Here is an 18,429-nt window from a genome sequence, read left to right as displayed (position 1 = left end):
ATTCCACAATACAATCAAGGTGCAAGATTAATCCCTTTTTTGTGTTGTAGTGGGACTTCACTTCCTCTACCTCCTCAAAATAATTCTCCCTAACCCAGAAGTTCTAGGTCACTCAAAGCCTTATTGGCGGGAAAGAAAGTCTGTATGTGCTCACGTCTTGGAGATGAAATTACATATTGACAAGATGGGAGAGTTGGGTGTCGAAGTCTCAAGGAAGTTGGTTGTTGACTGGGTTCTTCAATCACTTCCTAAGTCATATAGCGGGTTCTTTAAGGACTACTATATCACAGACCATGACATGACCCTTATCGATCTTACCTATTTGCTAATTGCTGCTGAATCAGAAATGATTTGGCACACTGGTATTGCAAATTTGGTTGGAAGATCCACTTCCCAAACTTCCATGGACATTGACAATGGCAACATTGGAAGTCCAGAAAAGCTTTCTCTTCACAATGGAAAGGGATCAGCCATAGTCAACCCAGTTGACCAAATGGTAAAGAGAAGGGCTAAGTGTAAAATTGTCCCATGTGCCAAAGAGTCCATGTAACAGCCCGATATTTCAAGTCAATGTAATGACATAAGTCAAGTATTGTAATCTATTTTGAATTAATAAATAAATAAAAATAGCATCAGAAATGAAATGTTCAAAAGTCTCAATTAGGATACGTAAAGTAATAGATATTGTAACTAGGTTTCCAGAAACAAAAAGAACACAATAATCCGAGTTTTAATGAAGAAGTTATGACCAACCGAAAATCCGCAGCAAAACCGATAAAACACTATTAAGCATAAAACGCAAAATTTCAATAAAATACTTTTTAGCCTTAAGTATCTAAACTAATGTCATGGATATCCGTAAACCGTGAACATACATAAAAGGAACGTCCAAATCTGACTTCGTATGAGGAAGTTAGAATTTTTCTAAGTTTCAGAGTAGCGGTAGACAACTAAAAACTCGAAATAGAGATTGAGCGATAGTTAGCCGACACAATCTAAACGAGAGTTAAAGATCTCGACCATAGTAGTATATCGGTAAAAAGACAGATGAAAACGAACATCGGATGAAGAAGTTATGAATTTTTAACGGTCTTTTCCTGTCCCGGCCTATTAAAAATATATAATTAAAAATAAAGTCAAAATTTGCCAATAAAGTCTAAAAGAAAGTTATAGATTATATTCTCACCTACGCGTGGATATAAAGAATGTCAAAAATGGAGCTCGTATGCGAAAGTTACGCATTTTAGAAGATTGAGGCTCAAACCGAGGGGGGTATGCCCAACGTACGCCATACGGGGGTCTCAGATCGGCCATGTCTCCCCTACGCCCTCTACCCCCGTCTCATTCGAAGTCCGGCAGATGAGGAAGGCGTCATGCATGATTTACGCCTCGCGTATGAGGGTACGCCCAACATACGAGCTGCGGACAAGGTACCCCCCGCTTACTTCGGAGTACGCCCAACGTACGAGGCCGCCTCCACCCCTATAAATAAGGATGCGAGGGTGCCGACTCAAATTGCTAATTCACACCATTTCTCTCCCACTTTTTCACTTCCGAGCCCCTCGAGACTACACCGACGACCCGATCACGTATCCAAGTCCCGACGAAGGTCCGAAGCTCCGAAATACCCGAGAAACTTACTTCCTTCCGGTCGAAGTGCTGCCCGAGAAAAGTATTGTTTTCTTCAAATAATCAATCTTTCTAGGTGAGTTCATACCCTCATATTTTCACATTTTTACTATATTTTAGGTGGAGAAATACAAGTGAAACGCAAGAAAAACTTATGTTAAAATGCAAATCGTTACATACAGTTTCAAATACTTTATCTACATTTGATTTATAGATGTTAAATAGGGATGAGATTTAGAACCGGAAAACCGGACCAGAACCGGAACTGTTAGAACCGGAATATGTAGAACCGGGTCCGGTTCCGGGTTTAAAAATTGGCTTTATCCCGGTTCCGGGTAATCCGGGTTTGGGTCCATCGGGTCCGGGTAAACCGGGTCTAAAAACCGGAATTGGTTTTTGGAACCGGAACCGGTTTTTGTGAAACGTTTAAAAGATGCATGTCTTATTTGTTTCAACTACAATTGACATACATATTTTTCAAACATGTAGTTTAGAGTTTGTACATGATTTTATACTATAAATTTGTCATTTTTAGTTTTATATTCATTGACTTACAGTCCTCCAAAGTAGAGATATCAAAGCTGGAAGTTTTTAGTTTTTCAGTTTTTTTTTTTGTATTTGGTGAAAGTTTTAAAACATGCATAACTAATTCGTTTGAAGTCGGATTGACATGTGGTTTTTTCCAACTTCTATTTTACAGTTTGTACATGAGTTTAGACTATAATTTTGTCATTTTTGGGTTAACATTCAATAATTTACAGTCCTCCGAAGTCGGGGTATCAAAACTGAAAAATTTCAACTTTTTAGCTATTTGTTTTTGTACTTTGTATTATGTGAAGACATTAACACAAACATATCTCATTCGTTTAAAGTCGGATTGACATGCGGGTTTTTCCAGAGTGTATTTTAGAGTTTGTACATGATTTTAGACTATAATTTTGTTAATTTTGGTTTCGTATTCAATGAGTTATAGTCCCCCAAAGTCGGGATATCAATATGAAAATTTTCAAAATTCAACCCACTAAGTAGTAAGTAATTACCAAAAAATTCCGCTTTTTCCGGGTTTTACGGTTCTAAACCCACTTTATCCGGTTCCAACCTACCCACTTTGATGTTTCCGGGTTTTCCGGTTCTAGACCCTGTAACACTCTAAAAATTTCAAACAATTTAAACTTTTCAAAAACAACCCGGTTTCATAAAGTTATTACAAAAAGGTTTTCAATATAATTATTATCAGAGTCTTCCCAAAACCACATCATAAAACATAATCATGAGGAGCGGTGCGATCACGCCTTTACCTTGCCACGGTCTCCTGAAGAACCTGAAAAATATTAAACCACAAATGTAAGCCCGAAAGCTAAGTGAGATACCCCCAAAATACCAACAACATATACCATACACGCACATCATGCCATATCATAACAGAACACAGAACAACCATGCACTACGGGTCTACTGTGTGACTGGTCCGCCGCACCGGCCTTTAGTCCACCTGGTCCACCCTCCGAGTCTAGCCATATACATCGAGTCTACAGTGTGATTGGACCGCCCGCACTGGGCCTTCAATCCACCTGGTCCACTCTCTGAGTCTACAATATGACTGGTCCACTCGCACTGGGCCTTCAGTCGGCCTGGTCCACTCTCCGAGCCTCGACACGTCTGGTCCGCCCTCTTGGGGCCTACAGCCAATCCGGACCACTCGCTAGGCCTTCGGGATACCGGTCCGCCCTGGGTATGTTGGCCTACAACACAAAGCAGGATCCGCCTCAACCCAACCCCAGTCCAACAACCATGTGCACATAAACATTCAATCATATAACAATTCACATCCAATCCAACCGATCTAGCAGATCACATAGCATAACATCATCCTAACTAGGATACCGACCTAACCGGTCACTAACATATACCATCCTAACTACCAGGATGCAAACATAGCAAAACAATAACATAACAACGATACCCGGATCACAATCCGATAAAGGGCCGGCCTTGGTGTCATATACCCTGTCGATATAGTGAGGATATCTCACCTCGCAACTGCCGACTGAAAAGATAAGACCGAGCTCCTCCGACCACTGACACGATCTCCACCACTAGCCACCAATACTGAACTCAAAACAAATGCCAACAATTACGAAAATCCCCCTGGAAGTCAACTGGTCAACCCTTGGTCAAAGTCAAAGTCAAAGTCAACCTCCTGACTGACTCTACTCGCCGATTCAACCCGATGACTCGTCGAGTCCCCATGCTCAGAACTTCCCCAATCCGCGACTCAACTCGCCGAGTCACCCCGAGACTCGCCGAGTCCCACAACTCTGAGTCCCCTCGCACTCAACTCACCGAGTCCTCCCTTGACTCACCGATTCATGGCTCAACCAGAAGAAGGTTAGGACCTCACGACCAGACTCGCCGAGTCCAAGGCTATCTTCAACCAACTCGCCGAGTTGTTCTTCCAACTCGTTGAGTTCCTGTCCATCTTCAAGCAACTCGCCGAGTACACCCTTGTGACTCGCCGAGTACCCTTAGATCTTAATCCGTACAGAAGCTTTCCAGGCCATGCAGATGATCCAAACCATAGATCTACCCTTCTACAACCCATCCATCACGTAAAGTGGCAAACTTTACGTGAATCCAAAGAGATCTAAGCATATAACACTCTAGGGTTAGGGTTTGGAACAAGATGGCTTCACCAACCACTCAAGAACAGGGACTTTAATGCACTCTAGACCTTCTCCATTCCAGATCTGAGGTAGCAACCTCAGATCTATCCTTCAACTCAAAATATCACAAGCTATTCTTTCCAAATACTCCAAAATGATAAATCTAGATGAATATCAGCCCAAGCAACGAAATAATACCTCAAAAGGAAAGCTCCAACAGAAGAGAAATCCAAATCCTTGCAAAGCCCCTTGCTCCAAGCCTCTAACTCTCCAAGATCTCTTCCAAAATCTCTTCTCCAAGGTTCAAATGCTCTCAAAACACTCACAAACGAGCATTAGGGTTTTCTGGACTTCAAGAGAGGGTAAAGAGGCTGGGGAGAGGGTATAATGTCCTTTATAAAGGGCTCATCCTCCGAAATTAGGGTTTTCTCCACACAGCACCAACTTGCCAAGTCCAGCCGCCGACTCGCCGAGTTGGCCACTTAACACGCGACCAGAATCGCGACCCTACTCGCCGAGTCCACCCATGGACTCGCCGAGTTGCCCATTCACATTTTCACTTTGAACCCTAAACTTGCACTCCCGAACTCGGGATGTTACAGACCCACTTTACCCGGAACCATACTCGGAACCGGTTCCTATATACCGGTCTGGTTTCCGGTTCTATAAAATCTCGTTAACCGGTTCGGGGTTTTCCGGGTCCGGGTCCATCCGGTCCGGGTTTGGACCCACTTTCATCCCTAATGTTAAATGCATAGAATGACATTATTACCAATGTTATACTTTACATACAAAGTTAATAACACATTAAGGTTTATCATGCAAATGAAATACATTTTTGGAAAACTATAATAGGTATAGTTTATGAGATATTCATGATATTTTACACTCTATAAACACTATAGAAAGGAAATACTTACATTTACAAGAACAATGGACTTTTCATACGTAACTCTATTTGATACAAACTTTGTGAGACATTTTACTTCACGTACTTTCACGTGCACATTTTAAGTCCTGTATTATATACCATAATCTCTTGTAGGGAGAGCGTGATACTTGTGTATAGATCTATACGGGATTGACAATCCCGCACCTAAACTGTTAGCTACAGTTTGACCGACAGGTCTGGGGTGACAAATGTCATATCATTCCAATGCCTGAAGAACGTTGTAACAGGCAGTCTGGTCAATAGTACGATTATAAAACACACATGAAGTATTAAAACATTTGATTTACGACGCTATAAGACGCCTTAGTAATTATATATATACATATATAAATCTACTTACACTATTTTAGGTATGGAAAATAATTATGTATTTCCTTTTCGAATTATTTAAAACTACTATTCATTTATGGAAAATATTGGATTTTCTAGATACAAACACAATTACTTTATACAAAAAGGCATACAATTCTTATACAAAAATGCTTATGAACTCACCAACTTAATTGTTGACACTTTTTCAAAACTACTTGTATTTCTCAGGGATCCAATAATACATGTAACAACTGCTTTTGGGAAAGGACGTAAGGTGCCAACTTCAAACTTATTTTATCATCATAATGTAATTTCTTTTGAAAAATATGATACAATCAACAATGTAACTTTTTAAATTACATTTATGATGGTTGTGTTTGCTTTCTTTACTACTTATTCAACTATTATGATACTACATGAAGTCATCCGCCCTCGAACGATTCCGCCGTTCTGGTTTGGGGGTGTGACAGATTGGTATCAGAGCATTATTTATAGTGAACTAAGTATATCGAACCACATAAGATATACAAACTATAAATGCAAAGGGACTAAAACTCTCTGACAAAACACTTTCACACCTACCATACTTCATTTAAATTTAAATGTTAGTTTTCATAAATGTAAAAATACATGCATGCAATAGTTTAATGTCATAGTTAGAACCATACAAAAGTATTAAGACAAGTTGGACACTATGGCTAAGCCTCGAAATATGTAATCAGATATGGGATGAATATAGCCTGATCAACTATATTTATCCGAGATATGACCAACGTATGTCGGGGAATAGTCATAGTGAGCAACAAGTCAAAAACTTACCAAAGTAACACTAGAATTAAAATTTCAAATTTAAATTCTATAGGAGTATTTATGACATAATAGTAACTATAACAAGCGAGTAAAACCGACGTTCATTAGGACTAGTATCGTCAAACAAAATAAAAATTAAACTTATAAAAACTAAAAGCCTTCACTGACAAGGCTATAATTGCAAAGTGCATACTTCAAGGTTACACATGAGTGAGGTTGCATGGGATTAGGATTTACGTTTTCGCTTTAAGCTCTTTTCCTTGTTTGGATGTGGGCTTGGAGTCAAACTACTTATCCAATGGTCCATTCAATCTCAATTGTATGTAATTCGTATACAGTAGGTAATTATAGAGGAATAGGTCTAGGTCTTATCATAAAATTTTCTCCTTACACTCAAATTCTATATAATTCTCTTATCTCTATTCTCAATCCGACAAAATGGCAGGATTTCATATCCCCAAGGATCCCTACTACCCAAACCAAGGCAATGGGGGTTGGATTGAGGAGGATCCAGAAGAGGATCCCGAAGAGATTTCTGAGGAGGATCCAGAAGAGGATCCCGAAGAAGAGGAAGAGGATGCCGATGCTGAGGGCACTGACTCCGAACCCGAGGTCTACAATCCTCCCCAGGTAGTACCAGACCTCCAACGAGACTTTCAGGGCCCAGCGCCCCTCTGGGTTGTACATCTGAAACAATGGAGCAGGGAACAAGGACAGCGTCCACCCTACAACATGGCACACGGCTTTTATGACCTTCGTAATGGTGGTTCAGTGGACAGGGCACTCCCTGTCATGGTTCTTCACATCGCCAATCAAGGCAAGAAAACAAGGATAAACGCTAGCCAAATCCTGGACGTTGGTGCCACTGCCCAAATCACTACGGTACGTCTTCGTCGCCTGGACGAAGAACATGATCACACTATAGAGCACACCTTTTCCCTCCAGAAAGACATTACCACTGCTAGAGCCGAAGTAAGGGAGTTTCAGAAACACCAACCCGCAATGGAGAGGCGCGTCATCGAGGCTGAACGTCAAGTGGCTCGAGCTCGGACTTCCACAAAAATGTACCGTGGTCCGCAGCGTACCACCTGCTTGGAGTAGAGCGCATGTTTCTTGCGCTATGTATATATACTTATTGAGTGAGTGTTAGTGCTACTCTTTCCTTTCTGTATGTACACCCGACATATTATGAGTACACCATTCGAGGGCCTAAATGCGGTCAAATTTTCCCATTTTCATTGATGTACTCTAGACCTTTGTTAAGGTCAAATTTTCCTGATCGATGTATCGAATATTAAAACTCAATGAGATTGACATGCATTTATTATTTCGTTGAGTATTTCATTAAGTTCTTAAAATACTAAGGAAACATCATACACTCGTTATTGAAAGTTTCCATTTAGCAATCAAGCTTACAAATTCGGTAATGTTCAGAACGTAAAACATATAATACTAAAACTTTCCATAATCATTTCTGAAGACTTATCAAGAATTCATCTTTTAACTTATGGCATAATCATGTCACCAAGAAGGAATCCACGACGCTTCAATACCACAGGAACACCAACACCACTTCCACCACTACTCCCATCAATGGACAACACTGTTTTCCAAGCAGCCGTAACAGCTGCTGTCACAGCAGCAATGGCACAAATGAGTAACAATGGGTCAGGAGGAGGAACTAATAGCTCTACCAATGGTCAACACCAAGGTCGTTTCGGAGAATGCACTTACAAGGACTTCACCAACAGCAAACCCATATCCTTTAATGGGGCTGGAGGAGTTATGGCTCTATCCCAATGGATAGAGAAAATGGAAGCAATATTCGAGATCTGCTCATGCCAAGAGGGAAGCAAAGTAAAATTTTTTGCATGTACTTTCTCCGAACGAGCCCTGACGTGGTGGAATGGCCACGTCAAGTCACTAACTATGGTAGTTGCTAACTCCATGGGATGGGAAAACCTGAAACAAATGCTCATGCAAGAGTACTGCCCGATAGGCGAAGTGCAGAAGCTCAGACAAGAGCTTTAGGGCCTTACAATGGTAGGCTCAGACATCAAAACCTATACCAATAGGTTCAGTGACTTGGCAATACTTTGCCCGAGAATGGTTGATCTAGAGAGTAAGAAGATCGAGAGATATATCTGGGGACTGTCGCCCCAGATTCAAGGAAGTGTACTAGCTTCCAAGCCGGTTACTTTCGATAGTTCCAAACAGCTGGCACAGTCCCTCGTTGACCATGGTTTCAGTCAAGTGTTCATGACTGCAATTCCGAAGCAAACCATAGAGAGCAACAACAACAACAACAATACTAAAAACAACAACAAGAAGAAGTTTTGGAGCAAGAGGAAGGGTCAACCTTCACAAGAACCTTCCAAGAAACAACAGCTAGTGACAGTTCATGCCGCTACTACTCCCACCGCAGTTCCTGCCACCCCTGCACCAGCAAAGCAATATGATGGAAACCTACCAAAGTGCAGCAAATGCAATTACCATCACAACGGAAATTATAGGGTAATGCACTGTAATAATTGCAACAGGAAAGGGCATACTGCCCGTTTCTGTAAGGCACCAGCACAACCAATCACCCAAGTTCCTGGAGTCGGGGTGGGCTAGGCATGTTATGGGTGTGGCGAAGCTGGGCACTACACGAGAGACTGCCCTAAGTCAAGGAATGCTGGCGGTGTAGGAAGAGTGCTGGCAATAGGGCAGAATGAAGCAATAGCTGATCCTAAGGTGGTTACGAGTATGTTTCTCCTCAATAGCGCTTATGTATGCATACTTTTTGATTGTGGTGCGGAGAGGAGTTTTGTGAGTCATGAATTCAAACACTTACTTAAGCAAAACCCCTAATCACTTAATAAGATATTTACAGTAGAAATGGCAAATGGTAAAACAGAAAGCACAAATGATATGTACATAGGTTGCACGCTAGATTTAAATGAACACTCGTTCCAAATCGATCTAATGCCAATCACTATAAGAAGCTTTGATGTCATCATCGGTATGGATTGGTTAAGCCTTCACCATGCCGATATACATTGTCATGAAAGGGTCGTTCGCCTTAATCTGCCAAATGGAGAAACTCTTATCATTTATGGTGATAAACTCGGTACAAATTTACAAATCATCTCTTGCGTCAAAGCCCAAAAATACCTGCGCAAAGAATACCATGCTTTCCTAACCCATGTTGTAGATAAGGAAAAAGAAACAAAAGACATCAAAGACATTCTAGAAGTCTGTGATTTCCACGAAGTCTTCCCTGAAGATCTTCCAGGAGTTCCACCAGAATGTCAAGTTGAGTTCAGAATCGACTTGATTCCCGGAGCTACCCCAGTAGGAAAATCGTCGTATAATCTAGCCCCGACAGAGATGCAGGAATTATCCAGCCAACTAAACGAGCTACTTAATAAAGGATTCATCGGGCCGAGCTTCTCACCTTGGGGAGCACCAGTCCTATTCGTAAATAAGAAGGATGGATCTTTTCTCATGTGCATCGACTACCGAGAACTAAACAAGCTCAGAATTAAGAACCGATATCCCCTATCGCGCATAGACGATCTATTCAACCAACTCCAAGGATCAAGCTACTACTCAAAGGTCGATTTAAGATCCGGGTACCATCAGTTGTGAGTCCTGGAAGAAGATGTCCCCAAGACGGCTTTCCGAACTCGTTATGGTCACTACGGATTTGTAGTGATACCCTTTGAATTAACAAATGCACCGGCGGTGTTCATGGACTTATTGAACAGAGTATGTCGCTCTTTCCTAGATAAATTTGTGATGATATACTCATCTATTCAAAAAGCAAAGAAGAACATAGTCAACACCTCCGACAGATCTTGGAAACACAAAGGAAAGAGAAACTATACGCAAAATTCTCAAAGTGTGAATTTTGGATTCGGAAAGTAGATTTCCTGGGTCACGTGGTCATCAAGGAAGGGATACACATGGACACTTCCAAAATCAAGGCAATCGAGAACTGATTAGTTCCAAGAACTCCAACTGAAATCCGACAATTCTTGGGCCTTGCTAGCTATTACCGAAGATTCATACAAAACTTCTCAAAGATTGCCAAACCACTTTCCACCCTGACTCAGAAGGGTGTAACCTACAATTGGGGAGAAAAGGATGACGTTGCATTCCAAACACTGAAACGAGCCCTATGCAGTGTACCTATATTGTCCTTTCCAGAAGGAACATAAGATTTTGTGGTCTACTGCGACGCATCAAACCATGGTTTGGGATATGTTCTAATGCAACGAGGAACTAGGAGCAGTCGTTTTCGCCCTAAAGATCTGGAGGCATTATCTCTACGACACAAAATACACAATCTTCATTGATCATAAGAGCCTTCAGCACATTATCAACCAAAAAGAACTGAACATGAGACAGATACGATGGGTTGAACTACTAAGCGATTACGAATGCGAAATTCGTTATCATCCGGGAAAAGCTAATGTAGTAGTTGATGCCCTCAGTCGAAAGGAATACTCTGGCCGCCGAGTGAAGTCCTTAAATATGACGATCCATTCACACATATCCACGCAAATCAAGGAAGCTCAAAAGGAAGCCTTGAAAACAGAAAACGTGGCTGGCAAAGCCTTTAGAGGAATGGATAAGAATCTTGAAGTCAAGGGTGACGGAGTTTGTTACTTCATGAATCGGATATGGACATCGAAGTTTGGTGGATTCAGAGACGTTGTCATGAATGAGGCTCATAAGACTCGATACTCCGTGCATCCCGGTTCAGACAAGATGTATTTAGACCTCAAGAAATTGTATTGGTTGCCAAAAATGAAAGCCGAAATTGTTGCCTATGTAGGCAAGTGTCTGACTTGCGCCAAAGTCAAGGTAGAGTACCAAAAGCCCTAAGGATTGTTACAACATCCCGAAATACCCGATTAGAAGTGGGAGCGGATAACCATGGATTTCATAACCAAGTTACCCAAAACAGCGGGCGGACTTGACACCATCTGGGTGATCGTCGACAGATTAACCAAATCTGCGCACTTCCTACCAATAAAGGAAAGTGACAAGATGGAGAAAATAGCTTAAACATACATCAGAGAGATTAGACGACTACATGGTGTACCAATATCCATTATCTCCTACAGAGATAGTAGATTCAACTCGTGATTCTGGCAATTACTAGAAAAATCTCTAGGGACGAGACTAGACATGAGTACCGCTTACCATCCACAAACCGACGGTCAGAGTGAGAGGACCATCCAGACTTTGGAAGATATGATAAGAGCTTGTGTGATTGATTTTGGTAAGGATTGGGATACCCATTTACCACTAGTCGAGTTCTCATACAACAATAGCTATCACACTAGCATCAAGGTTGCTCCATTCGAAGCCTTCTATGGTCGTAAGTGCAGATCACCTCTGTGTTGGGCCGAAGTAGGCGACACGCAACTAGCTAAAGGACAAGTACCTGACAACACTCTCACTGGCCTAGAAATCATTAGAGAAACGACCGAGAGGATTGTCCAAATCTGGGAACGACTAAAAGCTTCAAGAGACAGACAAAAGAGTTATGCGGACAAAAGACGGAAGCCCTTGGAATTCCAGGTTGGAGACCTGGTTCTATTAAAGGTCTCACCTTGGAAGGGGTTAATACATTTTAGAAAACATAGGAAACTAAATCCAAGGTATATCGGACCATTAGAGATCCTTGGCAGGATCGGCCCGGTAGCATACAAGCTTTGATTACCGCAGGAACTCAATAACATACATCCTACCTTTCATGTGTCAAACTTAAAGAAGTGCTTATCCGATGAGACCCTCATCGTCCCTCTGGACGAAATCGAAATTAACGAGAGTCTCCACTTTGTAGAAGAACCAGTAGAAATCATGGATAGGGAAATTAAAAGAACAAAACAAAGTCGCATACCCATTGTGAGGGTCCATTGGAATGAAAAGCGATGACCTGAATACACCTGGGAGCGACAAGATCAGATGAAACAAAAATACCCGTATCTTTTCCCTAGTCCATAAATATTTGTCTTAAAATAAATTTCGGGACTAAATTCTCTCTAACGGGGGGATGATGTGACAACCCAATATTTCAAGTCAATGTAATGACATAAGTCAAGTATTGTAATCTATTTTGAATTAATAAATAAATAAAAATAGCATCAGAAATGAAATGTTCAAAAGTCTCAATTGGGATACATAAAGCAATAGATATTATAACTAGGTTTTCAAAAACATAAAGAACACAAAAATTCGAGTTTTAATGAAGAAGTTATCACCAACTGAAAATCTGCAGCAAAACGGGAAAAACACTATTAAGCATAAAATGCAAAATTTCAGTAAAATACATTTTAGCCTTAAGTATCTAAACGAATGTTGTGGATATCCTTAAACTGTGAACATACATAAAAAGAACGTCCAAATCTGACTTCGTATGAGGAAGTTAGGATTTTTCTAAGTTTCGGAGTAGCGGTAGACAGCTAAAAACTCGAAATAGAGATCGAGCGATAGTTAGCCGACGCAACCTAAACGAGAGTTAAAGATCTCGACTATAGTAGTACAACGGTAAAAAGACAGACGAAAATGAACATCAGATGAAGAAGTTATGACTTTTTAACGGTCTTTTCCTATCCCGGCCTATTAAAAATATATAATTAAAAATAAAATCAAAATTTTCCAATAAAGTCTAAATGAAAGTTATAGATTATATTCTCACCTATGCGAGGATATAAAGAACGTCAAAAACGGAGCTCGTATGCGTAAGTTACACATTTTAGAAGATTGAGGCTCAAACCGAGGGGGGTACGCCCAGCGTACACCATACGGGGCCTCAGATCGGCCACGTCTCCCCTACGCCCTCTACCCCCGTCCAATCTAAACTCCGACATATGAGGAAGGTGTCATGCATGACGTACGCCTCGCGTACGAGCTGCGGACGAGATACGCCTCGTGTACTTCGGAGTACGCCCATTGTACGAGGCTGCCTCCACCTCTATAAATAAGGATGCTAGGGTGCCGGCTCAAATTGATAATTCAGACCATTTCTCTCCTACTTTTTCACTTCCGAGCCCCTCAAGACTACCTCGACTCCCCGGTTACGTATTCAAGTCCTGACGAAGGTCTAAAGCTCCGAAATACCTGAGAAACTCACTTCCTTCCGGTCGAAGTGCTGCCCGAGAAAAGTCTCATTTTCTTCAAATCATCAATCTTTCCAGGTGAGTTCATACCCCCATATTTTCACGTTTTCACTATATTTTAGGTGGAGAAATACAAGATAAACGCAAGAAAAACTTATGTTAAAATGAAAATCGTTACATACAGTTTCAAATGCTTTATCTACATTTGATGTATAGATGTTAAATACATAGAATAACATTATTACCAATGTTATACTTTACATACAAAGTTAATAACACATTAAGGTTTATCATGCAAATGAAATACATTTTTGGAAAACTATAATAGGTATAGTTTATGAGATATTCATGATATTTTACACTTTATAAACACTACAAAAAGGAAATACTTACATTTACAAGAACATTGGACTTTTCATACGTAACTCTATTTGATACAAACATTGTGAGACATTTGACTTCACGTACTTTCACGCACGCATTTTAAGTCCTGTATTATATACCATAATCTCTTGTAGGGAGAGCATGGTACTTGTGTATAGATCTATACAGGATTGACAATCCCCACACCTAAACTGTTAGCTACAGTTTGACCGGCAGGTCTGGGGTGACAAATGTCATATCATTCCAATGCCTGAAGAACGTTGTAACAGGCAGTCTGGTCAATAGTACGGTTATAAAACACACATGAAGTATTAAAACATTTGATTTACAAGGCTATCAAACGCCTTAGTGATTATATATACATATATAAATCTACTTACACTATTTTAGGTATGGAAAATAATTATGCATTTCGTTTTCGAATCATTTAAAACTACTATTCATTTATGGAAAATATTGGATTTTCTAGATACAAACACAGTTACTTTATACAAAAAGGCATACAATTCTTATACAAAAATGCTTATGAACTCACCAACTTAATTGTTGACACTTTTTCAAAACTACTTGTATTTCTCAGGGATCCAGTAATACATGTAACAACTGCTTTTGGGAAGGAACGCTAAGGCGCCAACTTCGAACTTATTTTATCATCTTAATGTAATTTCTTTTGAAATATATGATACAATCAACAATTTAACCTTTTAAATTATATTTATGATGGTTGTGTTTGCTTTCTTTACTATTTATTCAACTGTTATGATACTACATGAAGTCATCCTTCCTCGAACGATTTCGTCATTCTTGTTGGGGGGTGTGACAGTCCATAGGTGATGTTCACAAAAGTACCCACTAATTTTAATATTTATAACCTAACAAACTTAAACTAACTATGCACTTATAGGCAGTGTACCTAGTCAAATTACAATATAGCGTGGGTAAGTCGGGTGTCGATCACAGGGAACGGTGTTACTAATTAATTTACTTACTATTAAATTAACCTAATTATTAACAAGTTTAAAAGGGGTTTTATCCGATTTTACAAGATCAGACGAACTTAAATCAAATTCAATAAGTAAAAACACACTCTTGTTTAGTTTGAATCCACTTCTTCCTTATGGCTAGCTAATAATTATGGATTATCAAGTTGGTTTTAGTTGTATTAGTAATTTAGTTCTAACTTTACCAATAATTAACTAATTCATGTCAAACCATGTATGTTCACACACAATTAAACACATAACTAATTATGAATGTAAATATGCTTTGTAATATTTGTTATATAAACGCAATTATAGTCACAATACATGTTCTCTAGCACAGCTAAGCTTATTTACTCTAATTACTAACTAAGATTGGTCAATCCTAGCTCTAACAATTCAATGTTCACTAAATCATTAGGTAAACAAGTTCATGTAGTTAATGGTCACTAAGCTACACAGAACATGCAATCAAGCAATTAGAGAATCAAACATAAGCATGCTAGGTAAACAAATCAAACACAAGCAATTTTACCAACTAAACTTAATCCATAAAAATTGAGCTATTCATAAGTTAAAAGCTTCATCTAGCTAAACAAGAGTAGCTAGATTCAGCTGCTCATCATAGCAACTAACAAACTAACACAATTTGAATTGAGAGGAAACATGTTCTTAATTAACTAAAATAAACTAAATTATGGACCTTCACTCTTTTTGGTGTTGAAAGCCTCTTCCCAGAACTTTTCTCTCCTCAAAATCGTCTTCTGGAACTCCTCTTTCTATCCAAAAGTTGTCTCTATTCGTAATGGTCAAGGATTTATATAGTTGCTGATATCCATAAATTCACGTCGTGGATAATAAGATATTCACGTCGTGAGTTGTAGATAACCGTTCCCGTCAAGGATTCCTTCACCCGCGTACATATCTTCTAGAACCAACTCTTCACGTCGTGAATTCTTTAAGTCTCACGTCGTGAATAATCTTTTTCCAGATTTTCTTCTCTTTTAATCTTTTAATTCCCAAAGTTTTTTTCTTTAACGCTTCTAGTCCCTTTTCTTCAAAATGTCTTCTTTTTGGCTGTAAATAACATTTAAGCTCATAAGTACCATTATTCTAAACAAATTACCAACTTATTAATAAAAATGTACTTAAATATTGCCTAAAAATAAGTATAAATATGGCAATATCAAAATACCCCACACTTAGACTTTGCTTGCCCTCAAGCAAATTTAAACTTAACCCTTGATTACTAACATCACGTAGAGCAATCCGACTCCAGCTTAGCCATTATGCCAAGACATCAACGCATGCATTTGTGTCTAAAATTTTCCTAAAGTACCCCCATACTTTAAATACTCACAATCTTCATAAACACTCGCCCACTTTTTCCGAACAATGCTCATTTTATGCAACCCTCCGAATCCATCCGCAGAAAACCTCCTTATCCTCAAGGTATTTTTAGTTGAGCAACCTAAGCATACATAATCTAGAATTACAATCTATGATACCACTATGGAGCTCTTTTGGAATTCTTCACTTCCTTGATAATTTGATCTTTGATTTCTCTGAATTCACCACCTTATTTGATTTGATTTCTGGTATCTTCAACTTTTTTGAATTTCTTGGAGTTTTGATCTTTTGATCTTTTGATCTTCACTTTAATTGCTCAAAAATTCTTCAAACTTTTCTTGCAATTCTCTCTTTTTTTTTTCTTTTTACATGTACCTCACTTTTTTCACTCAAAACCTACATGCTTAAGCAGAGGCGCTCAACCTCAACCTTTATTGGTTAATGATAATAATTTTCCTGGATACATTTCAGGTTTAGCCTGCTAAACATATTGCATCCCTCAAACCAAGCGGGATTATGTTTTTGTTCCATGATTTCACTAAAATAAGGGAGGCCACAAATGCACTATAACGTATATTGGCTCAACTAAACATTTGAACTTTTATCGGATCATCACATATAACACTAGCAACTACAGTTCAAATTATTATTACTAGATTCAATTATTTCAACTTCAATTTTTAAATTTTCAATTTGTACTATCAAATTCTATCATTATCTAGCAATATACTTTTCTACCCCTACCTCACACTTATTTCATACAATGCCCTCATTGTATGCATAAAATAAATCAAAATTAAAGAAAAGGGAGAAAAAGGAACAGACTCCCCTAGGATAGTGGCGTGAACATCTCCAAAAGTGTGGAAAACGTGCATCTTGAATATGGACTCCAAAAATAGAAACTTGGATCTTGAACTCGCGAAATAAGGAGTATACCGGCAAAACATGAAATCGAGCCTTCAATCGTCTTCAAATATGGTGTAAATCTCCAAAAGTAGAATGTACAATGTAGGAAAACATACGCCACATCGTATGGTGGTAAAAATGAGCCAAAATAATCTTGAATATATTGACAAGAAGAATATCATCAACCCATAGAAGACTAAAATGTCTAGGGCCTTGAACTTGTAAAAATCTAATATTCACGACGTGAGTTTGAGACAATTCACGACGTGAAATTGAAACTACGCGTATTCTGAGAACCTCCTGATAACTGACTCACGACGTGAATAATAAAGGTTCACGTCGTGAAAACCGGGCAGTCAGAAAAACAATGCCAATTCTTCTTCTAATGTCTTAATGTATTAAGACTCTTCTAAATTCATCAGTTTATGACTCTTTCGCTGACTCTCCACTCTCTTGACTCACCCCACACTTATTTTGAAAATATGGGTCTCGACTCTCGGCGTTAAACACTCCCGGCTAAAGACGTAAGCATTCATAACTCGCTATCCTCTCAAGGCGCTCCTAGCAATTTCTGAGAAACAACCAACAACGAAGAATAAAAGTAACATAATATTCAAAGTAGTTCTTACAATCCCATAAAAACAAACTAAAAACAAACTGAAAACAAATCAAACAAAATAAAAAATAAATAACGATCAATCATCCTCTTCATCATCATGTGCTCCACTGGTTCCAGCTCCATCACCTCCGCGTTCACCATACTCCCACCATCATGGGCAAATCGAGTAATGATACCCTAAATGAGGCGGCTGCTCCACCCCAAGATGGCGTACAACATTCTCCATAGTGCCACCTATCCAATTGACACTCAACGATAACTGGTCAAAGTAACTAGCCATATCACTCCCAAAAGGCGTACCAACCATGGAAGCAGGTGGGTGTATCGGCTGCCCGCGGTCTCCCCTTCCTCTCACGTTCCTGTGCCTCGGTCTTGGCTCTGGCGTAGGTTGGTCGGCCGGCTGATCATCCTCATCATCACCCTCACCATCTGATGGTACTATGCCCCAATGCGACCCAAAATTTCTGACCACCCGCATAGTTTCCAAATATCCCATACCAAAGTCATGCTTGTCCACACACGTCATGGATCTATTAATATCAGGAACAACCAAATGATAAGAGCGGGCCAGACAGGTAACAAAATGCCCTCCACAAATGGGGCTCCCAGGGCGCGAACTCGCGGCAGACCCGGCCAGAAAACGGGCTAAAAATACGGGATGTTGCAACAGACACTAGGCTGTAAGATGCACCATAAGAACAATAAG

This window comes from Lactuca sativa, chromosome 4, assembly GCF_002870075.4.
Source record: "Lactuca sativa cultivar Salinas chromosome 4, Lsat_Salinas_v11, whole genome shotgun sequence".
In the NCBI taxonomy this organism is placed as follows: Eukaryota; Viridiplantae; Streptophyta; class Magnoliopsida; order Asterales; family Asteraceae; genus Lactuca; species Lactuca sativa.
Note: the sequence above shows the minus strand (reverse complement) of the source record.